At 44.4% G+C, this 25,347-nt stretch overlaps 1 long non-coding RNA gene across 1 annotated transcript; it reads right to left on the bottom strand.

Moving 5' to 3' along the window:
- Window positions 1-3,886: 3,886 nt before the first annotated feature.
- On the bottom strand, window positions 3,887-25,298 carry LOC115167377 (uncharacterized). The gene is made up of 4 exons (XR_003870481.1): window positions 25,272-25,298; window positions 24,944-25,003; window positions 6,541-6,633; window positions 3,887-4,346 (listed from the first exon to the last, which is right to left on the bottom strand). It is a non-coding gene; the product is annotated as an uncharacterized LOC115167377 (long non-coding RNA).
- Between the last annotated feature and the right edge of the window lie 49 nt (window positions 25,299-25,347).

Here is a 25,347-nt window from a genome sequence, read left to right as displayed (position 1 = left end):
ATTCCTCCTGACAGAGCTGGTGTAACTGAGTCAGGTTTGTAGGCCTTCTTGCTCGCACATGCTTTTTCAGTTCTGCCCACAGATTTTCTATAGGATTGAGGTCAGGGCTTTGTGATGGCCACTCCAATACCTTGACTTTGATGTCTTTAAGCCATTTTGACACAACTTTGGAAGTATGCTTGCGGTCATTGTCCATTTGGGAGACCCATTTGCGACAAACTTTAACTTCCTGACTGATGTCTTGAGATGTTGCTTCAATATTTCCACATAATTCTCCTTCCTCATGATGCCATTTATTTTCTGAAGTGCACCAGTCCCTCCTGCAGCAAAGCACCCCCACAACATGATGCTGCCACCCCCGTGCTTCACGGTTGTGATGATATTCTTCGGCTTGCAAGGCTCCTCCTTTTCCTCCAAACATAACGATGGTCATTATGGCCAAACAGTTCTATTTTTGTTTCATCAGGCTAGAGGACATTTCTCCAAAAAAGTACTATCTTTGTCCCCATGTGCAGTTGCAAACCGTAGTCTGGCTTTTTTATGGAGGTTTTGGAGCAGTGGCTTCTTCTTGCTGAGCGGCCTTTCAGGTTATGTCGATATAGGACTTGTTTTACTGTGGATATAAATACTTTTGTACCTGTTTCCTCCAGAATCTTTACAAGGTCCTTTGCTGTTGTTCTGGGATTGATTTGCACTTTTCGCACCAAAGTACGTTAATCTCTAGGAGACAGAACACGTCTCCTTCCTGAGCGGTATGACGGCTGCGTGGTCCCATGGTGTTTATACTTGCGTACTATTGTTTGTACAGATTAACGTGGTACCTTCAGGCATTTGGAAATTGCTCCCAAGGATGAACCAGACTTGTGGAGGTCTACAATTATTTTTCCTGAGGTCTTGGCTGATTTCTTTTGATTTTCCCATGATGTCAAGCAGAGGCACTGAGTTTGTAGGTAGGCCTTGAAATACATCCACAGGTACACCTCCAATTGACTCAAATTATGTCAATTAGCCCATCAGAAGCTTCTAAAGCACTGACATAATTTTCTGGAATTTTCCAAGCTGTTTAAAGGCACAGTCAACTTAGTGTATGTAAACTTCTAACCTACTGGAATTGTGATACAGTGAATTATAAGTGAAATAATCTGTAAACAATTGGTGGAAAAATAATTGTGTCATGCACAAAGTAGATGTCCTAACCAACTTGCCAAAACTATAGTTTGTTAACAAGACATTTGTGGAGTGGTTGAAAAACAAGTTTTAATGACTCCAACCTAAGTGTATGTAAACTTCAGACTTCAACTGTATCTCATCATTTTCAACAAGTTAGTCTATAGTCCATCTATAGATGCTCAACACACCATCTGTAGACATCTTACTGATAGTTTGCAGAGCATCTACAGATGGACTATCCAAATAAAGTGTTACCAAAATCACACACTCTAATTCAGAACACAGTCTCTCTGATCTGTTAGTCTGACTCCTCATTCCCTCTCCCAATGCTGCCAGACTTATATGACCCCCTCTCTCACCCCTCTGCCCTGCCAGCCCATCCAGTCAGGCTCCGGTGCAGGTGCCCCCCCTGTCCCCACCACTCCCCCAGAGAGGGCCAACCTGGTCCCAGCTGGTTGCTCTAACACATTCCACTGCAGCCTAATGACGGTGGGGACCAGTGGGCCTCTCTGACCCCAGCCCTAACACCCCTTCATGGCCCCCCAGGGACACAGCGGCGGAGAGGAGGGGGGAGCGTGACACAGATAAGGGAGGACACTCCAGGTGGCAGGATAGCGCAGGGAATTGGAAGTCATGAATATATTAACTGACTGGAGTAATGAATTCAAATTAAATTATACGTGCTGAGTGGAAGGCCTAGTGAACACGTCAGGATATTTAGGGGCAAATAATTACACCTTTCAGCCAGTATGATAAAAAAAGGAACTGCACAAGACGTACAGCCACTGCTGTCAAATTCCCAACTCTAACTCAAGCTCTCAGAAAGTTAGCAGTGGAAAAGGAGAAGGGTAGTTATTAGAACCCAGTGTGTGGAGCTGGATCAGTGGAGTTCTCTTTCCCCCAGCAGCACCAGAACAGCAGTGTCCTCCAGCCTCCAGCCCTGTGGTCCTGGGTTGGCTGATGCGGAGACTGACCCCATGAGGCAGGGCCAGGCCAGATCAGGAGGTGAGAGAGTGCCCAGCTGTCACTCTGGGCTGTGATTGGGGCACAGTCAGAACGGCCCTGGGGGCGACTGTCAGTCCAGAATTCCCTCTGCTCTCCTCAGCTCGAGGCTGGGGGGCCAGAAGGATGGGGGCCAGGAGGCTGGGGGCCAGAGGGTTGATTGGGCTTGGCATTAGGGGTAGGAGCCAGGATAGCCTCCCCTGAAACTGTCCCTGGCCAAGAAGAGGAGGGGGAGGAGGCCAAGGTCCTCCACACAGCCTGAGGCTAGAAGGAAATGATTCCCCTCTCTTTTGTTCAGCTGATCCTGTAAACAATCAAGGTCCCTCTTGGCCTGCTGAACACTAGTCTGTCCATACGGTCCAGGACCGCTCTGTTCTGCTCCATCAGCAACCAGCCAACAGGATCTGCTGCCAGGGTAAATAGCATCCAGATTTAAAGAGCTATTTTGATTTCCTCATGAAAGTGTCATTAACTGCCCTGGACATCCCAGAGTCCTTTGTTTTCCTTATTCCCAGCATCCCCTGGGTCCTATTCTGAGCTTGCTTTATGTGCTGTAGAATTGTGTGATAGCGGTCTGGTAAATAGCAGTCTAATCAGAGAGAGCTGGGGAAGATGACGCTGAATATGAAGGGGGAAAATGAAACACTTTAATTTGCTTTTGCATGGGGTAATGTGCAAATGACAAGAGCAATCTGAAATTAATGGAAGACAATGTAGGAGCTGCACGTCAAGGCATTGTTTTAATTATGAATACTGAAAGCCAATTAAACCACAACCACACTGGCGGTGAATTTTCTGACTATTTGGCAAGATGGAGAGATGGAGAGAGAGATATGGAGGAGGCAGAGTGAGATTAGGAGAGATGGAGATAGGAGGGATAACCAGCCTATCTCACACAGCCTTCAGCTTTGTCCTCTTCCCCTCTCTCTATCTCCCACAAGCAAATTGATTTTCTCATTCACTTGCTGTCCTTGCATCCCCTTTCTATTTTCTTATTTCTCCATGCTTCTGCATCTACTCGGAATCTCCTTATCACACCTTCCTCGCCTAATCTTCGCTCTCCTCCTCTCATCTTCTCCTCTTCTTCTCCTCCATCCCCTCTCTCCTCTTTATCTTGTTCAACAGCTCATACCCTCTGCCTCTCACTCTGTGGAATTACAAGGATTAGGACACTCTCCCGGCTGGCCCGTGGACACACACACACGATAGGAAGAGGGCATCGGTTGTTTGGAGGTCTGATGTACACAGTCAAGGTTGAGTTTCAACATAGGACAGCCTCTCTGTTTCCTTTCTTCTCTCTCTCTCTCTCTCTCTCTCTCTCTCAAAGATACACATTGAGAAGTATCACTGGACAGAAAATGTTTTCAATTTGTAAACATAAAGAAAGCTGATCAACAAAACAGATTACAATAAAAAAGTACTTGGAACGAATAAGTGTTTATTTTGAGTAGAATAAGAATTTGTCCTAATTAGTAAACACACAGAGGTTTATACTGATTTAATATCAACACTCTTTATTTCTAAATATACATAGATACACTTATCTTACATCTAGCCTACAGTACATTCCAGATGACAGGTCTGTAAACATCACTGTGTGTGTGTGCGTGTTATAAGCATATGCAATGTGGCTTAATACAATGTGAGCTGTAGTATTTGGTTACAGGGGGAATATGTTATGCACTGGGTGATGGGTGGGTAGGATGGGGACAGGATGAGGGGGGGGGGGGGCAGATTAGAAGGTGCGAGACAGCAGATGGGTCTAAAAAAGCCCCCAGCTCCCGACACTGAACAACGACTGGGGGTGGGGATGATATTGAGGTGGCAAATCATTTTCTGTATTATAATAAATGTGTTATAATCAGATAGTATGAAGAGTCTTAATCTATGGCACCTGATTAATGAGGAAATGTACATTTTAAGAGTATTGAAGATACGAGTTTAACATTTTAATCTAATACCAACTGATATGTGTACATTCGTATAATCTCTGCAAAAATACATAAACACAAGCATGTTGTTGTCTTTCTGTTAAGAATGTGTATGTGGATCATTTGAGAGAGGACTTGAGCAGAAAGAGATGTTGACGGGAGATGAGATGAGCAAAGTCATGATGCCCCGACCATATGGATAGCTCCTGTAATGCACGTCTCGCTCCCAGATGGCGCCTGCAGCTAGAATAAGAGCAAAGCCATTGTTTTACCATCACAACTATTATAATAAGGGAACGGGAGAGAAAAAGGAACAAAATATGTATGCATCAGAAATCTGTTCCCGATTTTGAGCTGGTGTCCAGAAGGGATCTTTCCTGAGAGAAAACACCCAGTAGTCCAGTAATTAACTGATATGATAATGAATGCCTAATTATGTCCATAGACGACCATGCTAGGCTGCCTACACCCTGCCCCGTGACCCGCTTTTGGCAAACTGTCATTTCATCTCGTCACTTCATAGAAAGGGCTTATCAAACATGACCTCAAAATAGACAGGCTTCTGCACACCCCTACCTCCCCCAGCGCCCCCATCTGCCCCCACCGCACCCTCTCTAGTCCTGAGTGGGTGTGTGGACATGGTGACACCTAAAGATGATTGTGCGCGATGGGGGAGACTGGAAGAGAGGGGGTCTGGCAGCAGTGCTTTGTGGGTATGAATTCCTCCTCTGACAGAGTCGTGTCTATTTGCCCTGGGTGCTGCGAGGATATGATGTGACGGGGTTGTTTTAGCAGGCGTGGCACGGCTGGAGGATTCTGTTGTCTGGCGAAGCTGTCATTACTCTTAGCCCTGTGAGTCCAAACACATTAAGCCCCAGTGAGAATGATGCCCCTTCACTCTCCATTTGACTGTGTGCTCAGATAAAACTCACATAACGACATGCCTGTCTAATTTCTGTGCCACTCACGCTGGCTCGAAAGTGATGATGATAATCTATGGTATTGTTGCGTTTTCAAACCATATGGTTTACAACCATTATGATATCCTCACATGCTGTGTGCAGATGAAAAGGGAAAGGGGTGAATAGAAAGAGTAAAGTATCGAAAAGAGTATTTGTTGGTTTATGTGTAGTGACTAAATATGACAGAATAATCGGCTTGGTAATGTATAGTACCTATCATACAATACAACGCCACCTTCAGGGCTGTACATACTACTGCAAATCCATGACCTTCCATGGGCTCACCCTCAACATCTCCCTAACATCTCATAATTCACCTCTCCCGGCAGCCATACGGCGTTACGACAATTTGGTTTCCTTGACGACCAATACTCGGTAACGTTTTCCATTTTCCTCTCACATAGACACTAGTATTGCTATTAGGTGTTGAGACCTATCGTACTATTACTGAACACAAAATATAAACGCAACATGCAAAGTGTTGCTTGAATTTGATCCCAGAAATGTTCCATTTGCACAAAAAGCTTATTTCTTTCAAAGTTTGTGCACAAATGTGTTTACATTCCTGTTAGTGAGGATTTCTCCTTTGCCAAGATAATCCATCCACCTGACAGGTGTGGCATATTAAGAAGATAATTAAACTGCATGATCATTACACAGGTGCTCCTTGTGCGGGGGACAATAAAAGGCCACTCTAAAATGTGCAGTTTTGTCACACAACACAAAGCCACAGATGTCTCATGTTTTGAGGGAGCGTGCAATTGGCATGCTGACTGCAGGAATGTCCACCAGAGCTGTTGCCAGATAATTGAATGTTCATTTTAATGTTAATTTCTCTACCAACGTCATTTTAGAGAATTTGCCAGTAAGTCCAACCGGCCTCACAACCCCAGACCACGTGTAACCACGCCAGCCCAGGACCTCCACATCCGGCTTCTTCACCTGTGGGATCGTCTGAGACCAGCCACCCGGACAGCTAAGGAAACTGAGGACTATTTCTGTCTGTAATAAAGCCCTTTTGTGGGGGAAAACCCATTCTGATTGTCTGGGCGTGGCCCTCCAGTGAGTGGGCCTTTCTCCCATGTGGGTGGGCCTATGCCCTCCCAGGCCCACCCATGGCTGCGCCCCTGCCCAGTCATGTAAAATCCATAGTTTAGGGCCTAATTTATTTATTTCAATTGACAGATTTCCTTATATGAACCGTAACTCAGTCAAATCGTTGAAATTGTTGTACGTTGCGTTTATATTTTTGTTCAGCAGACATGGCAAAATTAAGAAATATTGAATTGAGAGCATTCTCTCTCCCTTTGTCTGTTTGTCTCTCACTCTGACACCCATCTATTAGGAAAATACAGGCCCAGATATATACATTTGACTACATGGAGTCATGCACACTCTGTATGTGTGCTCTCACACCTGCTTTTACAAACGCACATTCACATGCACACCACACACACAGCAACACTAACACATACTCTGTCATTCTGTCTCCTCCTCTTTGTGATGTGTAACTCATCCATCTGCAGTGCTCTCTGGTGTTTTTCTCCTGTCACCATGGGGATTCACATCTGCTGGAGCAGGAGAGAAGATGCAGCAGCATTGATACAGACCAGAGCAGAGATACAATAACCAGTGATTAGGGTTGGAAAGGGAGGGTATATTACTGGAAACTTTCAAAGTTTACCAGTAAACTATCAGAATCTTTAAAGGATTTGATGTAATCTATCACAATGTGGCCCTTTTGGGTACTTCAGATGATCACAGGTGTCTGTTATGATCTCTGGCCCTCTGTGTGGCCGTATCACGTGTAAAATATATGAAGTAATTTAATAAGATTATAAAAAATAAAAAAAATAGAATGACAAAGCTGTAAAACATGATCCTAAATATCAACTTAGTGAATACCATTGGTGTTAAATTTTATTTATTTTTTATTTCACCTTTATTTAACCAGGTGAGGGTTATGAGGGTTTCAGCATGAACTATCCTTTATATATATATATATATATTATTTTTTTATTTTACTAAGTTATTTATTTTACTATGTCAATAAGTATTTGTTGTCAATGTTTTGGCGTCAAACTTGTGGCAGTTGTAAAAAAAGTCAATAGTTGGAAGAGTTGCAGAGTTAATTGAAAATAATGCCATAGTTTTTTTTTCATTAATTAAACTATTTTCTCTGGAACCGTATGGTCTATCTACTAGAAACTCATGGACACAGATATAATAAATGAATACTATATATTAATAATTAAAAAATTGTTTCTTTAAGTTTAAATTGCCAAAGTTAAACTAGATTGCCATACATTTTCTGTGAATTACCAAAATTACCGGTAGAATTGCAACCCTACCAGTGATACACACCTCTGTATCCCCATCCAAGGTGTGGCAGAGCTGCAGCTGCACTCTACCTGGGGTGTCACTGACGCTATGTCTGATCTATATGTCTTATCTCTTCTATTAGGCAGTGTGAGAATGGTTCATGTATGTACAGCAGCGCCTCCAAAGCGTTCTGATAGGACCAGATGTAATGGAAGATAGATGTTTTAGATGGAAAGACCAAGAGAGAGAGAGAGATGTTTTGGGGGTTGATGGAAAATGACGCAAAAGAGAGAGGGATGTGGAGGTCTGGAGAAGTGCAGCGTCATGCAGGTCAGTGTAGAGTGTATCACTGGGGTGTGGCCTTGCGGGACAAAACGCCTCCAACCCCCTTTTCACACACACACACACGCATGTGCGCACGCACGCACGCACGCACGCACGCACGCACGCACACACACACACACACACACACACACACACACACACACACACACACACACACACACACACACACACACACAGAGTAATAGGTCTCAACCTCCAGATGGCCCCCGGCCCAACAGGTGCTCCCTGGGCGGGGGAGGGCTGAGAGGTCTGACATCTGCTGCCCACTCACTACACTACCCTCTCTGACAGACTGCCTACTCCCACCCACACACCCTGCGTTCTCTCTGGCTGGAAAACGCACATACAGTTGAAGTCGGAAGTTTACATACACTTAGGTTGGAGTCATTAAAACTCGTTTTTCAACCACTCCACAAATGTCTTGTTAACAAACTATAGTTTTGGCAAGTCGGTTAGGACATCCACTTTGTGCATGACACAATTAATTTTTCCAACAATTGTTTACAGACAGATTATTTCACTTATAATTCACTGTATCACAATTCCAGTGGGTCAGAAGTTTACATACACTAAGTTGACTGTGCCTTTAAACAGTTTGGACAATTCCAGAAAAGGATGGCATGGCTTTAGAAGCTTCTGATAGGCTAATTGACATCATTTGAGTCAATTGGAGGTGTACCTGTGGATGTATTCCAAGGCCTACCTTCAAACTCACTGCCTCTTTGCTTGACATCATGGGAAAATCAAAAGAGATCAGCCAAGACCTCAGAAAAATAATTGTACACCTCCACAAGTCTGGTTCATCCTTGGGAACAATTTCCAAATGCCTGAAGGTACCACATTCATCTGTACAAACAATAGTACGCAAGTATAAACACCATGGGACCACGCAGCCGTCATACCGCTCAGGAAGGAGGCGTGTTCTGTCTCCTAGAGATGAGTGTACTTTGGTGCGAAAAGTGCAAATCAATCCCAAAACAACAGCAAAGGACCTTGTGAAGATGCTGGAGGAAACAGGTACAAAAGTATCTATATCCACAGTAAAATGAGTCTTATATCGACATAACCTGAAAGGCCACTCAGCAAGGAAGAAGCCACTGCTCCAAAACCGCCATAAAAAAGCCAGACTACGGTTTGCAACTGCACATGGGGACAAAGATCGTACTTTTTGGAGAAATGTCCTCCGGTCTGATGAAACAAAAATAGAACTGTTTGGCCATAATGACCATGGTTATGTTTGGAGGAAAAAGGGGGAGGCTTGCAAGCCAAAGAACACCATCCCAACCGTGAAGCACGGGGGTGGCAGCATCATGTTGTGGGGGTGCTTTGCTGCAGGACTGGTGCACTTCACAAAATAGATGGCATCATGTGGAAGGAAAATTATGTGGATATATTGAAGCAACATCTGAAGACATCAATTTGTGGGCAGAACTTAAAAGTGTGTGTGAGCAAGGAGGCCTACAAACCTGACTCAGTTACGCCAGCTCTGTCAGGAGGAATGGGCCAAAATTCACCCAACTTATTGTGGGAAGCTTGTGGAAGGCTACCTGAAACGTTTGACCCAAGTTAAACAATGCCACCAAATACTAATTGAGTGTATGTACATTTCTGACCCAATGGGAATGTGATGAAAGAAATAAAAGCTGAAATAAATCATTCTCTCTACTATTATTCTGATATTTCACATTCTTAAAATAAAAGTGGTGATCCTAACTGACCTAAGACAGGTAATTTTTACTAGGATTAAAATGTCAGGAATTGTGAAAAACTGAGTTTAAATGTATTTGGCTAAGGTGTATGTAAACTTCCGACTTCAACTGTATACGCACACATCTTCATCTAAACACAACCACCCAGAAACACACATTGCATAAATTCAAGCAAACACACAAACAACTGCCAACCACAACACATAAATAAACACAATGGATGCCGTATGGTAAAACACATGGCCAAACTCTACGTTCACACAGTGACAAACACGCGGGCGTTTACAGTGTAACACCTCTCCTGCTCACTGAGTCCTGTTTGTATTCTATGGGATCACAGCCCCAGGGCCAGGCATTCATTCATTCATTCATTCATTCATTCATTCATTCATTCTGTCTGTCTGTCTGTCTGTCTGTCTGTCTCCCTCGCTCCTCTGGTTTCTACAGCATTATCCAACACAGACCCAAGAACAATATGGTTTAATGCTCAAAAGGCAGCGGCTGTGTGATACAATAACTAATTAACATGCGTGGCCTTGGGTGTTATGAATGACACTGAATGAATATGGATGGCATTGGTTTTAACACTGCAAGATAATTAGAGGGCATTGATTTATTTTGGCTGATCTATTGCATCAATATGCATTCTGGTCTTTAGTTCACTGTTGGCTTGTTAAATTGCTTATTCAAGTGAGATATTCAGGAGACACGCTTCATTGATACAGCCACAATCATGGAGGGAAGTGGTTTTCTATTCCTATTACAGCAAATTTGGCAACTTATTGCCAATTACTTTCAACATTGATTGAAAACTTGAAATACTTGGACAGATTGTTTTCCCTACATCTGCTCACTCTGCTGCCTTGAATCTGTTTTTGGAAGAAAATTGCTCCCTGGTCTCACACATCTTTCTCTGTGACTCCTCTGTAACCATGAAAGACCGATTCTGTTATGGTTGGATGTGGAAGTGAAAACAAAAGGATGTGTAAATGACGCTTTGCACAACCAAAATAATCTGTGAGAATCATCCATGTTTTACAAACATGCTAGTTGTCAGAGCAATGCTTCATTCTCACATACTGTATGGGTGAAATCAGTTTCTAATGTTAATACACAATGGGAAAATACCCCTGTCCAAAATCTGGACATTCAGACGGAGTGTCCATCTCTCAGATGTGTACAGTACTACGCCAGATCACTGTATAAAATCAGATTACAGTTTAATCATCAGGCCCCTAAACACCATTTTTCAGTTGATGTATTCATGGTGTCATTGACATCCTCTCCAGGCTGTGAGTGACAGTTCTCTGGGTGTGTCCTTATGTAGCAACACAGGCAGGAGCCAGAGGTTTGGACACACACAAACAGATGATAGTGGCGAGCAGGGCGGGTAGCAGTGGGCGCGTCCTCGTTAGCACCAAAAGTGTAGGGCTAAATTGGGCCCCGTCGTCTCCCCTGATCTGCTCTGCCGTCACACCTGCTCTCCAACCCTGCAGCTGTCAGTCAGCCCTGTCAACACACACACACGCTGCCCCCGCCAGGCAACAATGGAGCCCCGATACAGAGGATCAAATCCATATCTCTCTCTCTGCCCCAGTCTTTCTCTCTCCCTCTCTCCATCTGTTGTTCACAAGACTACAGTACCGCTGACCTGCTTTACAGTTACCAGGGCTGTGCTGCTTCCTCCTCCAGCACACACACGGTTAATCCTCTCATTACTGGGCTTCACAGACTGCGTGGGGAAAGGGGGGAGGTGAGGAGGGAGGGAGGGGATTGACAGATGGCATATGGAGCGTGTTCTGTCAGGGCAGAGGGAGACAGGGGTGCTTTTAAATAGACCATACCCCTGGCTGGGCAGGGCCTGGGCAGTCTGACTGGGATTACATTAACCAGATGAATACCTCAGCAGCGATGGTCCATCTCATGGTTCATATTACTCCCCCCTCCAGCTCCTACTGCCACAGTCCCCCTCTCACCATGTCACTCTACTGTTACGGGTCAGAATACGGCACACTAGCAGTACATTCTGCACTATAAAGCCACATACTGTACAGGCATTGGCTGTTGAAAGTGAGCGTAAGCATTCACACTGGGACGCGACAGCGTATCTGATGATGTTTTGTTAGTGTGGCAATGTGTTGATTTCTGTCCCTATTCAAATAAACCATATTGCCAACTACCAAAAATAATATATTACAACTTCTAACATTTGATCTTTGTGTTTTGCTCATGAGAAGGCAGCAGTAATTTATACTGATCGAAACAGATCGCAACCCCTTTCAACTCATTAATCATGGTGTTAAGTCTCTACATGGTTTGGGTCTTTGTATGTCTCCCAGTGTGCACTGGTAAGAATGAAAAGACAGACCAGGCATAAAAGAGGGTCAGTGGGGTCATGACCTTATCTGCCAGTTAGCATGTACCTGCCCTGTCTAGGCACCATCTCTGAGGCTGCTGGTCAGCTCCTCTCACATCTGTCTGGTCTGACCACACACAGCTGACCCCCGACCTCTCAGCCCCGCCAGGCCATATATTTACATTTTACATTTTCATCATTTAGCAGAGAAATTAGGGTTACGTGCCTTGCTCAAGCACACAGATACATTTTTCACCTAGTTGGCTCAGGGATTCGAACCAGTGACCTTTACTGGTCCAACGCTCTTAACCACTAGACTACCAGCCGCCCACCCCCCCATCTCCCAGCACTCCCCATCTCCCCCTGCTTCCATCCCTGACGGTCTGCCTGTCTAGTTCAGTCTCACGTCCTCTCTCTCTATCCCTGCTTTCTATCCTCCCCTTTCTAACTGAAACAGCGTGACCTCCCTCCAGCACACTCACACACTGGCTCCCTCAACAATATTGCTTTTGAACAAGCTCCAATAAACAAACAATTACAAGTGAGGATGACTTATAAGGCTGAATTGCTTCACCATGGCAATGCGTTTAATTTCAGATTTCACAGTCCCCCGGAACAGAAGACAGGAGGCCAAACCAAACATGCTCCCTCTTTCCCAGGCTCTGAGCCAGTTGTGTGTGAGAGCGAACACACACACACACACACACACACACACATACAGCCAGGCAGGCACGTACACATCCCCTCACTGACTTCCGCACCCTGGCTGTTTTGGATGGTCTTTAATTGACTCATAGCCTAATGTCCCATTTTCATGTTAATGTATGGAAGTAACACATAATGACTAGAAGGGACATTCATCTCTATCTGGGGTTAACATGATCCCATAACTGCCTTGCAAATTAAATTGTTCAATCTATAGCCATATATAATCATTAGGGGCAAGTGACCACAGTTTCAGTACACATCTAAAGTAATGGATTGATAAAGTTGTTATGGCAGTGCCCTGGAGTAAGTAAGTAGTCCTTCACAAGGCTGCCTGACCGCAACTCGCCATAACGACTAACATAAAGAAATACACCTAGATCAATACATAGCGAGATAAAACAATTTGAGGGGGATGTAAGTGCTGGCCTCGGGGAGTAGAGTTCTAACAAAGTGCTCATGTTCACCACTCCACCATACTGTAGATGGGGTCAAATGAAACAGTAGAGAAAAAAAAGGAAAAATCTGCACTTAACAGGTGCAGACAGAGGAACGTATCAAAGAAAAAAAAGAAATGGCCGCAACTCTGGCATGGTGATTTAATCAGACGCACAAACAAGACCACGTTTCGATCCGTGTTGGATCTTCGTCACGTCACACACCACTATGAAACACACCTACTTAAATAACCTCTAGCGAGGTGACAATTTCCTCCTGAGACAAGAGTCCTTTAGGATACATTCCCTCAACACTGTTTCCAAGAGGTATAGACGAGGAACTAAATACAAAAACCCTTTCTATAAAATGTGTTCTGCTCACAGGGTTTATGGCTATACAAGATACAGCTTATGTCAATTTGACGTCTAAAGTAGAATTATGGGGCGTTTTAGCTAACCCTAAACTTAACCCAATTGTCCTAACCTGCCATGTTAATTCTCCTAACCTGCTTTGTAAGTTCTCCTAACCTGCTATGAAAAGTCAATTCTGACATAAGCTGTATCTATTCTAGTCAAAACCGCTCACAGGGTTTCCATTTTCCCTATATAATACAGTATTGAATACAAAATGATTGACACATTTGTCTCACCTGATTTTAAACTATTGCACACCTATGTTACTTGATATGGATAAACAAACCAACATGTATTCAGGTTTTTCCATATGTCTACTGTGTAATATGTATTGTCACTTTGACGTATTCAATAGACCGGATGTACATGCCTCTAGAGGTTATTTAAGTAGGTGTGTTTCACAGTGGCGTATGACCTGACGAAGATTCAATTCGGATCAATACGTTGTCTTTTTTGTGCGTCTGTTACAATCACCAAGGGAGCATACCAGAGTTGCGGACCTTCTTTATTCGTCAAATGAAAGAGAACATGTTTCCCCCCCATAGTCTGTGAGTAAAGTCTAGAACTAGGGCACGACTTTCCCCCTTGAGCCAGACAGGTACATTAACTCAGAATACCAGTATCTCAGAAATTGCTGCAGGGAGGTGTCCAGACAAAACTCTCGCTTTTAATTTTGTTAGTCGATTTCCGTTTTCAGGCCATCACTGGCGATAAGGCAGTCGTGAAAAACTAGAAATGCCATTTCCTATTTAATTCCTGTATCGTCTCCTCTCCTCCTGTCATCTCTGCTCTCTGCAGTAACCCTCCATTGTCCTCCTGCTGGTATTGTTCTGTGGGCTTTGTCGATATTACTGGCCCCCTGTTGCATCTGCCAGCCATGAGCCATTGTTCAGCGCCATGCCACACAATCAGAGCTCAATTAGGCAGACGTTCTTTCTGTAGCAACGGGATTGTTTTGGCCAGATCTCCATCGCAGCACCTGTCTCACACATGTTCAGCCCATTGATGGACCTGTAACTTCACCCCTCTCAAATTATTACCATATAAATAGCACACGCCGCACACGCCTAGTTCCTAGAAGAAGAAAAAAATGGCTCGTCTCATGAATACTTAAAATGAACAGTTAGATAGAAAGATGGAACTGACACTCTCTCTTTTGTTGCGTTTGACATTCTAGATCCTCAATGAGGATCTTTAATGAGAGAGGGCATGACTGGAGCATCATGCCTTACACCCCAAGTTTGTATCCCAGAAAAGAGCATTGTTGTTCAGGCTGTGGCCGGTCCATCTCTTGGTTCATCAGGTGTCCTGCGGCTGGAAGTGGAAGTCCCCAACGGCTAGTTAGTCAGTCTGTGGGTTGGATGCAGGAAGTACAGAGCGGTGATTGCATAATGAAAGCCAGGCAGTGGGAAGGATCCAATCTTCTTAAAGAGGAACCATGTGGTAGTCCCTTCCTCAAACACAAATTCACCAAGGGACAAACACACATGCATATATACAATCACTCACACACACACACACACACACCAAATTCACAGAAAGAGTCATGTGCACTCACACACAATAGTACACAATACATGCTACACTGCTGAATTGCAATGTCATTATGTACCTCTATATGAGAACCTATGAGCCCTCCTCTCCTGTAAGTCACTGCTGGAACCCTTTCTCACCAGTAGGACTGAATCTGTGACCCCTGATCCCTCAGTTGCTGCTACATGTCACGGTGCTGTGACTAGGCCGTTACCATGGGACCCTGTTGCCTGTAGGGTGGTGAGATGAAACAAGTGACCTCATTAACCCAGCCCATCGAAGACCCATTAATGGCCAATTCATTAGGCCCTTTCAAATGCCTCACCACCACAAACGTCTTAATTTCAGGATTCTACTTCCCCAGAGTCAGATGAACTCATGGTCGTGGATACCATTTTTATGTCTCTGCGTGCAATTTGAAGGAAGTTGCTAACTAGCATTAGCACAATGACTGGACGTCTATGGTAACTGTTAGCATGCTACTAGATACTATAGACTTTCAGTCATTGCACTAACGCTCGTTAGCATTGGCTCACTAAAAACTCTCTGACTCTCTAATCTCTAACTTCCTTCATACTAGATGCATGAGTTCATCTGATGTTGAGGAGTAGATAAAGGGATACTTCGGAATGTTGGCCCTTTAACAATAACAGACAGACGGCAAATAGAGGGGAAGACATGCCTAAGAATGTCATGTTAATTCAAGGGAGCATATTTCTGTGTGTGTGTGTGTGTGATGTAACAACGTGTGGCTGACACACAAGCATGTCACATGAAAAGCGAAGGGTTTTCTTGTTGTTTGCCATCACAGTGCTTTTAGAGACTATAAATAAATAACTGAACCAGTGGTATACAGTATTAAGAGATATCCATATCCATCCAACTGTTGTCACATCATAAGGTTAATTAATATGTAATAAGATAAGCTATCACCAAAGGATTTATTGTACCTACTCCTAGATGGCACCTTTTTTTCTAGAACCTAAAAGGGTTCTTCAGCTGTCCCCATAGGAGAACCCTTTGAAAAAACCTTTATGGCTACAGGTAGAACCATTTTTGGTTACAGCTAGAACCCTTTTTGGTTCCTGGTAGAAATCTTTTTGGGTCGAGGTAGAACCCTTTCCACAGGAGGGTTCTACCTGGAACCCAAAATCGTTATCTTATAGGGACAGCCGAAGAACCCCTATGAAACCCTTTTTTTTCTAAAAGTGCAATGTGGGGAGGATGCAACAACAAAGGACCATAACCATCATACGATAAGAGCATCATTGTTATTATTTACAGCACAGTTTGGAGCATGCCACATATCAGCATTGAAAGGATCATTCACCTGACAACACAAGTCTCCACCTCTTCAGAATGACATACCTTTCTGTTAAGTTTACGATGGCATATCCTAGGGACAAATAATAAAGTATGCTTGTCACAGACACACCCAATCTGTGATTACTTCATGCAGTTTTACAGTACATTACAAATTACACAAAAACAGACAAAAACAAACGAGTGCATTAGAAACCGCACTAATGTGTCTGTGTACGCATAATTCTGTGGAAAACAGTTTGTTTTTACCTATTATCTGAAGAGACTTCAAAAAAAAAGCTATAAACTATATAATTCATACCATTTATATTATCATCCGTTTTGATCAACACAACTGCTGCTATCCAATTCAACAGGGTCAGCTCTGATGGAATACATATTATCTTGTCACTGAAATAGATACTCTTAATCTCTTCACAAACTTCATGGCTTAAGAACCACAGCTAATTAACCAGACGTGAAAACATGAATACATTTTAATATTGATTTTCACCGCCCCCTTTTTCCCCAGTGCATTGTGTGTGTGCACGAGTATGATTATGAATATTTTAAGAGCACATTTAACACAGTGAAGCCAGACTGCCTCAGAGAGGGATTTGCGCCCACTCTTCAGCTAATGACCCTGGGCGCTTCCAGCAAGCTTCTTCATATTTTAAAGAAAGTCGATAGCGCACTAGCCCAGTCAGCAGCATTAAGATTCATACAGACGCCACGGGACCTGAAAAAATTAATAACACGCGTGCCTAACAATCCTTCCTGCGATTTAGTGGAGCACTGAACCCCTCTGCTTGAAATGCAAAGTGGTAATGAATACACAGACAAGATGAATTCTGAACACGCATCCCCCTCAACGCCCAAACTCACATCCTCTACCTACACACCCTCCTCCCCCACCACCACCACTCAAAGTACACAGAGGAAGAAGAAGAAAAAAAAAGTTCAGAGCCTCTTTAAGACTTGAGATACGGCGCCTCTGAACAAAAGCTTTTCACATTTCACATCACTGCCTCTGATGAATTTTTGAAGACTTCATATTTGCAGCTGTGGGGAGGCATTGGCAGGTCCACTCGCTACAAGGTCGACCATTTTCAAGAATCAATCCCAACAGCTCTCTGGTTGTTAACGACAGGCGTGAAGTGTTCACTAGTATGGAGGGCTTTCTGAGGCCCCCTTGTTGAAAAATGGGACAGGTCTGTCAGGAGCTGGCAGCTCACAGAATGAAGACAATAACAGCTGAGGGTGCAGTCACAGTGCACAGCTACACAGAGGAGTCTGCTCTCAGCCACAGAGAGAAGGTGAGGACACAAAACTAGAGGACAATGATGAAGATCCACTGTGGGATTAGAGAGGGGCTCTGTAGATACGGTGTGTGAAGTTTCTAAATGGAGGGACAAGTTAACGATGTCTGACTGATGATGTCAGATTATTACCAAGAAATATTGACTATACTTTTCCCCTTACAAAAAGACCCTTGAGTTAACATTTTACAGTAAAAACGTTATAATGCTTGATTACTTGTTAAGCATGTATGAGCCTTCAGAGAGCCTATAAGCTCTGTGATGATAGACTCTTCCATGTACAGCCACAGCCCCAGCCACAGCACTGCAGCAGAGCTGGTACTGTTACGTTCTCCCTGGGAGGCTAGACAGCATATGGTACTGTCTCTCTGTGAACACACCACCCAAGCAGAGTGCCAGTCTCAGATAGAGGGGGAGAGAGAGGGGAGGAGGTGGGTAATGTAATGAGAGAAGAGTGAAGCGGAAGACAGACGGATGTCAAGCTTTGTGCAAAGAAATAGGATAGGGGAAATAAAAACAGTGCTCAGTGTTAAAAGAGGAGGATGTATGTTTCAGGTGATTTATTTCTCTCATGTCCACATAAACCATAAACATCATGTATTGCAAACACATGCAATGCCTTAGACATAATAAACACAATCCCTCCATTTGAATTTAGGAAGGAATTTGGTCATTTTACTTCAATTGGGAACAAATTGTGAAAGAGGACGTATATGGATTAGATTAAAGAATCAAAGTTGACATCTGGATGTAATATAACAGCACGTTCAGATGAATGAAATACTTTAACGTTTCCAAATGCAAACCACAAACAGAGCAAGACATTTTGTTTGGTGGCTTGCGGTGAGTCCTCGTCTCTAAAAGCGTCTGCTAAATGACATATATCTTTGAAAGTTAGAGTTAGTCTGGGAGTACAATTGGGAAAAGTCCTGATTGTCGGTCCTGCTCAATTGTTTCCATTTTCTTGGAAGGATGTTGAAAGGGAAAGAAGGGAATCTATAAGTCATTAGTGGGAAACCATCAGCCGGTCCATTGCTCTATGAAGCTTATAATAAAGCCAGTGGAGCAAGCCCCTCAGTGTCTGATTGGTTGAGGATACCTGCTGGAGGCACCTTCACTAGTTATCACACTCCTCCTATTCATCAGATTTCTTACTCTTTCTACCTGGTGCCTAACTGTACAGTCACTATACTGTCACTGTGTGACCTGGAGGAAGCAGCTCCCACTTGCCACAAGGCTATCATTTCAGCCCTGGCCTGGCCTGGGTCACTTTGTTTATTTTTATTTCACCTTTATTTAACCAGGTAAGCTAGTTGAGAAGAAGTTCTCATTTACAACTGCAACTTGGCCAAGATAAAGCAAAGCGACACAAACAACACAGAGTTACACATGGAATAAACAAGCGTACAGTCAATAACACAATAGAAAAAAATAAAGTCTATATACAGTGTGTGCAAATGGCGTGAGGAGGTAGGCAATAAATAGGCCATAGTAGCGAAGTAATTACAATTTAGCAGATTAACACTGGAGTGATAAATGAGCAGATGATGATGTGCAAGTAGAGATACTGGTGTGCAAAAGAGCAGAAAAGTAAATATCTCTACAATATGGGGATGAGGTAGGTAGATTGGGTGGGCTATTTATAGATGGACTATGTACAGCTGTAGCGATCGGTTAGTTGATGTTTAAAGTTAGTGAGGGAAATATAAGTCTCCAGCTTCAGCGATTTTTGCAATTCGTTCCAGTCACTGGCAGCAGACAACTGAAAGGAAAGGCGGCCAAAGGAGGTGTTGGCTTTGGGGATGACCAGTGAGATATACCTGGTGGAGCACGTGCTACGGGTGGGTGTTGTTGTCGTGACCAGTGAGCTGAGATAAGGCGGAGCTTTACCTAGCATAGACTTATAGATGACCTGGAGCCAGTGGGTCTGGCGACGAATATGTAGCGAGGGCCAGCCAACTAGAGCATACAGGTCATCCTGGGTAGCCAGGAGGAAAGCATGGCCAGCCGTAGAGAAATGCTTGTTGAAATTTTCGATTATCATGGATTTTTCGGTGGTGACCTAGCCTCAGTGCAGTGGGCAGTGGGAGGAGGTGCTCTTGTTCTCCATGGACTTTACAGTGTCCCAAAACTTTTTGGAGTTAGAGCTATAGGATGAAAATTTCTTGACTTCCTGATTTTCTTGATTTCCTGACTTCCTTGAACAGTTGCATTTCGCGGGGACTATTCGATGCTATTACAGTCCGCCACAGGATGTTTTTGTGCTGGTCAAGGGCAGTCAGGTCTGGTGTGAACCAAGGGCTATATCTGTTCTTAGTTCTACATTTTTTGAAAGGGGTATGCTTATTTAAAATGGTGAGGAAATTACTTTTAAAGAACGACCAGGCATCCTCGACTGACGGGATGAGGTCAATATCCTTCCAGGTTACCTGGGCCAAGTCGATTAGAAAGGCCTGCTCGCAGAAGTGATTTAGGGAGCATTTGACAGTGACGAGGGGTGGTCATTTGATCGTGGACCCATAGCGGATGCAGGCAATGAGGCAGTGATCGCTGAGATCCTGATTGAAAACAGCAGAGGTGTATTTGGAGGGCAAGTTGAACAGGATAATATCTATGAGGGTGCCCATGTTTACAGATTTAGGGTTGTACCTGGTGGGTTCCTTGATGATGTGTGTGAGATTGAGGGCATCTAGCTTAGATTGTAGGACTGCCGGGGTGTTAAGCATATCCCAGTTTAGGTCACCTAATAGAACGAACTCTGAAGATAGATAAGGGGCAATCAATTCACATATGGTGTCCAGGGCACAGCTGGGAGCTGATGGGGGTCTATAACAGGCGGCAACAGTGAGAGACTTATTTCTGGAGAGATTAATTTTTTAAAATTAGAAGCTCGAACTGTTTGGGCATAGACCTGGAAAGTATGACAGAACTTTGCAAGTTAACTCCTCCCCCTTTGGCAGTTCTATCTTGACAGAAAATGTTGTAGTTGGGTATGGAGATCTCAGAATTTTTGGTGGCCTTCCTAAGCCAGGATTCAGACACGGCAAGGACATCAGGGTTGGCGGAGTGAGCTAAAGCAGTGAGTAAAACAAAGTTAGGGAGGAGGCTTCTGATGTTAACATGCATGAAACCAACGCTTTTTCGATTACAGAAGTCCACAAATGAGAGTGCCTGGGGACACGCAGGGCCTGAGTTAACCTCCACATCGCCCGTGGAACAGAGGAGGAGTAGGATGAGGTTAAGGCTAAAGGCTATCAAAACTGGTTGTCTAGTGCATTGGGGACAGAGAATAAAAGGAGCAGATTTCTGGGCGTGGTAGAATAGATTCAGGGAATAATGTGCAGACAGGGGTATGGTGGGGTGCGGGTACAGTGGAGGTAAGCCCAGGCACTGAGTGAAACCGGATTGCACATATGAGAGATTGCATCTCTGGACGTGCTGGTTATACTGAGTGAGGTCACCGCATGTGTGGGGGGTGGGACAAAGGAGGAATCTGAGGCATGTAGAGTGGGACTAGGGGCTCCACTGTAAACTAAAACAATGATAACTATCCTAAACAACAGTATACAAGGTATATTGACATTTGAGAGAGACATAAAGCAATCACAGGTGTTGATTGGGAGAGCTAGCTAAGACAGCAACGGGTAAGACAACAACAGCTAATCAGCTAAGACAACAACAACAGGTAAAATGGCGATGAATGGGCAGAGAGGGTCAGTTAACTACATACAGGGCCTGAGTTCGGGGCTAGGGCCGACAGATAAACAAAAAATAAACAAAATAGAGTACCGTGATAAATGAACAGTCCAGCAGGCATCAGCTATGTAGCCAAGTGATCATAGGGTCCAGCAATAGATGGAACAGGGAAGCCGCGGGGTAGTCGTTGCTACGCGGGAAACACAGCGTTTAAAGTTAGCAGGCTGGGGTAAGTAGAAGCGCCTGCTCCGACGTCCGGCAGCGGCCGGTTGAGGGCACAGCGGATGGAATTACGTCTGCGGACCAGTCGTGGTGGTACGGCGGGGCACCGTGTCGGCAAAGGGTCCGGGCCAGATGGCGAAAGAGGTATTGTAGTTGTAGTAATTTCGTAAGCCGGGAGATGCGCCTGGCTCGCTTCTAACTGGTGCTAGCTTTGGGGCAGGGGCATTAGCCACTATAGCCACTCGGTAGCAGCTAGCTAGCAGCGATGATCCGCTGCAAAGGTCCAGAGCTTACGGCAAGTACTTTGATTGAGTCCAAGCTCATATACAGTAAACAGGTAGTAGGCTAAAGAGCCATTAATCCCCCATGCAGACGGAGCAGCTCTCCAAGGCCATCAGCAGCTCACATAAGCAGCTCATCACCAGCCTGGTGCTCCATATGTGCCTCACACACCAAGGTCCCCAGTGGGCCTCAGCCCTGTGCAATGATACTGTCTGCATGCTTGTCTACCATCAAAGGGCATTTTTAAAGTCTCTAGTGCCACTGACCTGGCTTGTGAGCTGCATGGCTAGTCTGCCAACCCCATGGTTGTTTGTTGGCCAGCTCAGTACTGGAGGGTGGGGAGACAGGGGGGTGTCAGAGGTCAGGCACTGAGCAGCTGGGCCAATGACAATGCACACATTATAGCCGATACTGGATTGGCAAAACACACACACAAACATACAAACACATACTGTACAAACAAAGACACATATACACCACCACCACACGCACACCATAACCTGATTTTAGCAATTGCCACACAAAGGAATACCCCTCAGAAGGAGGAGGGTTTTTCCAAATCCACCCCCAGAGTGAGTGTGATTCTTGGGGGCCAGCATTGATGACATATGCTGTGGGAAGATGGGCAGACAGGAGATGGGTCCAGTGTCATATCTGCAGTGTGTGTTTCAGAGTCCCGAGTGGTGATGATCGCTTATCCCCCTGCCACAGCACATATGTTTGGGATGCGGAACAGTTGGACGTGGCCGAGGGCTAAACTGGGTCAGAGCGACACAGATGGAGCCAAACTCCCAGTGGGTCACTATCAGCAGAACACGAAAAATAACTGCCTTTGAATCTTGACTGAAATGATCTGTTCGGCTACAAAGTATTTTTCGCTGTAAAAAAAAAAAAAAAAAAATCCAGAACGAAACAAGCACTTGAAATCCAAATAAGGTCACCTATCTTGCTAGGGGCGAACCCCAGGCTCCAAAGTCATGTGGATGTCTGGATCTCTTAAATATAATAGAAGATGTGCTTTTGTCAAAATCCTCTACCTGATGTCAGATCTCAAATACGTGGTTAATGCAAAATCCTGAAGGAGAAAAAAAAGTTGTTTTGCACTACAGTCGAGACTCGAGAGGTTTCTTTTCATGTTACTTTGAAAGAACACGGCGAGTTATCCTGAGAAGAGACACTGTATTTCCTTACAACTGGTGTGAGTACTCTAATCACTGTAGGAGATGGAAGTGCTGACGTTTTGGAAAAGGGTACAGTAGTAAAGCTCAGGGAATTGCCCCAGAAAGCTAGCATGTGGGCCTTTCATAGTAGACATTTTAATTAACGGTTCAGCATAAACCAAACATGTTTTTGCACAGATGGGGAGCATTAGGCATCAGTGAGGTCCCAGTCAAGTTCCAAAGAGTGTATGGAGCACAGCTATCCAGTCATAGCAAAGAATGTGATACAATTCCTCTCCAGACAGCTCTGCAGGAAGATAAACACTGTGTTAACCAAAGAGAGTGTCTCTTGTTCTGTTATTTATTTCCTTTCTGCGTTGAAAATATTTCTAAGAGCTTTTCTAACAAATGACCTCGGTGCCTCCGCATCGATCATTTTGAAGACTCAAAAGAGAGTGGAAAGGTCATCCATTCATTCGTAATCATTCCATAGCAAAAGATTGAATGCATTTTGTTCGCTTTGTACAGCAAAATCCTCAGCTGGCTTTTGAAAGCATCAACAACTTCTCCCAACAAGAAAAAAAGCAGTATCTCCGTCTTTCGCCTAGAATAAACCATCGCCCAAGGAGACATATCCCAGTACGCTTGGGTACAGCCCAAACGCAGTGGTCCCGGCCGTGGTGGGTAGTATGTGGGTGGCGTGAGATAGTCATATGTTTACAGTGCTGCATCTCTTGGATGGAAGTCAAGTTTGCAGCTGCAGCACGGAATAATTCATCACCCCCTCCACGGCCGGGAGGATCCACAGGTAGTTGATGAAGTGGCAGTGCCAAGCGTCCCAACTGGCGAAGACAAAGCGCAGCTGCTGAGAGTCAACGCGGCCAGATGCCACTGCCGACGTACCATGTGTTCCAAGTGGGGCAAGAGGGGGAGAGTAGAGGCGCTTGCCAAGATCATTCTCACATGGTGCCAACCTGACACATGTTCTGGCACTCCCGAAGGTTTCTTCTCCCAGCTCGCTCCTCTCCTTCCCTCAGATATGAGGGGGGGTCCTCTCTCGCTCTCATGCGCTCTCTCCTGTCTGAAGTCTTATATGTCTGTCCTGTGCCAACCGAAAGGGGAGTTGTCGCCCGCTGCCGGCCAAGTTGCACGCCCGCTCCGGAGCTCCGTCAAAATGGCAGGCACTGGCTGGCATCCTGAGAGGAGAGCGGAGTGCCAAGAGTCTGTTCGCTAGGTCGCCATGCCCCCCATTGTATCCATCCCAGTATGTCTCTCCAGAGCAGCTCCATATCTAGTGCTGAGTGGCTGGAATTCCAGATCTGCCTTATGCTATGTGTCAGCAACATGGCTGACCTCGACAGCCGCAAATAAGCCGTTTTAATCCAAACAAACATGGTATTTGTGACCAAAGTACAAACGTAGAAAACAAAAATATGTATCCACATTCGACAGTTTAGGTAGTATCAGTATAGCGGTGTCATCTGTATGAATAATTACTGAGCCAATATTCTGATAAAGGGATGCTCTATGAAGATGATATAGCTGCTGGTGGCATCTTCTCGACTGGCGTTTCCTCTGCGAATGGAATGGCTCTCCCTTTGACGATACTACTTCTGAAACTGGAGGGGAGTTTTTCTGAGACAAAGCCTCCAGTTTCATAGGAACATGCCATCCTCGTTTGTAATGTAGGGGTTCAGGGAAGTGAAAACTTTTTGAATGAGTGCCATCTCTGAACAATTCTTATCTGAGGCCCGCGACTGCCAGCTGGTGGCTGAATGTGCCCGGCTCTGTGAGATGATGCCAAGCTAGTTGGCACGCTGGAGAAGTGGCATAGAGTGATCTAATGCCAAAACAACTCTGTGTGGTGCATATCCCACTTTCTCTCCTCTCTCTTCCATCTCCCTCATGCCCCATGTCTCGGTTTGAATTGACACGTGTTCACAACAGAAGTCTTAGTGAGATTCTCAACAACAGATGCCACCAGGTTGAGGCAAGAGGAGGTGGAAAGAGATTCAAGTTTGCAAACTCCACACATTGAGATTTGACATAGTTTACATTAATGAATGGGTTACTCACAGTCATAGAGGTTATATTAAGAGGTCTGTGAAGTCTTCTACCACTTGATTCCTCACCACTCTTGATCCAGGAAAATAGTAATAATAACATAATAATAGAATTATCATATTGCATAAACATAAATCAATTAAATCTACAACAATCTAGCAAGAGGTTATTGACTCTTTTGTAGCATCTCCTCCTCCTCCACATCTTTTCCTGGAAAGTATAGCCTAACATCATAATAAAGCACAGATACATCAGTGTTTTAAAGTAGTCAAGCATTGCAGTATGAAAATTACTTGTTTGTACTATTGTTTATATATCCTGCAAATTTAACAAAACTCACTCGCCTGGATTTTCAGCCTCAGATTGCTTTGTTCCGTGTTTCACAACCAGAACCCTAAACTCTAGCTCCAGTTTCC

Source organism: Salmo trutta, chromosome 29, assembly GCF_901001165.1.
Source record: "Salmo trutta chromosome 29, fSalTru1.1, whole genome shotgun sequence".
NCBI lineage: Eukaryota > Metazoa > Chordata > Actinopteri > Salmoniformes > Salmonidae > Salmo > Salmo trutta.
This window is presented reverse-complemented; position numbering and strand designations above follow the sequence as displayed.